Consider the following 995-nt stretch of genomic DNA (forward strand, 5'->3'; position numbering starts at 1 on the left):
GTGATGAGTAGGGTGTGTGTGTGTGTGTGGTGATGAGTAGGGTGTGTGTGTGTGGTGATGAGTAGGGTGTGTGTGTGTGTGTGTGGTGATGAGTAGGATGTGTGTGTGTGGTGATGAGTAGGGTGTGTGTGTGTGTGTGTGGTGATGAGTAGGATGTGTGTGTGTGTGGTGATGAGTAGGGTGTGTGTGTGTGTGTGTGTGAGAAAATTTAAATAGATCTAAGGACTATTCACTGTGTGTGTGTGTGTGTGTGTATGTATGTGTGTGTGTGTGTGTGTGTGTGTGAGAAAATTTAAATAGATCTAAGGACTATTCACTGTGTGTGTGTGTGTGTGTGTGGTGATGAGTAGGGTGTGTGTGTGTGTGTGTGTGTGTTGATGAGTAGGGGGTGTGTGTGTGTGGTGATGAGTAGGGTGTGTGTGTGTGTGGTGATGAGTCAGGTGTGTGTGTGTGTGTGGTGATGAGTAGGGTGTGTGTGTGTGGTGATGAGTTGAGTGTGTGTGTGTGTGTGTGTGTGGTGATGAGTAGGGTGTGTGTGTGTGTGTGGTGATGAGTAGGGTGTCTGTGTGTGTGTGAGGTGATGAGTAGGGTGTGTGTGTGTGTGTGGTGATGAGTAAGGTGTGTGTGTGAGAAAATTTAAATAGATCTAAGGACTATTCACTGTGTGTGTGTGTGTGTGTGGTGATGAGTAGAGTGTGTGTGTGTGTTGATGAGTAGGGGGTGTGTGTGTGTGGTGATGAGTAGAGTGTGTGTGTGTGTGTGTGTGTTGATGAGTAGGGGGTGCGTGTGTGTGTGGTGATGAGTAGGGTGTGTGTGTGTGTGTATGTGTGTGGTGATGAGTAGGGTGTGTGTGTGTGTGTGTGTGGTGATGAGTAGGGTGTGTGTGTGTGTGTGTGTGGTGATGAGTAGGGTGTGTGTGTGGTGATGAGTCGGGTGTGTGTGTGTGAGAAAATTTAAATAGATCTAAGGACTATTCACTGTGTGTGTGTGTGTGT

This window comes from Hemibagrus wyckioides, linkage group LG07 (genome assembly GCF_019097595.1).
Source record: "Hemibagrus wyckioides isolate EC202008001 linkage group LG07, SWU_Hwy_1.0, whole genome shotgun sequence".
Taxonomy (NCBI): domain Eukaryota; kingdom Metazoa; phylum Chordata; class Actinopteri; order Siluriformes; family Bagridae; genus Hemibagrus; species Hemibagrus wyckioides.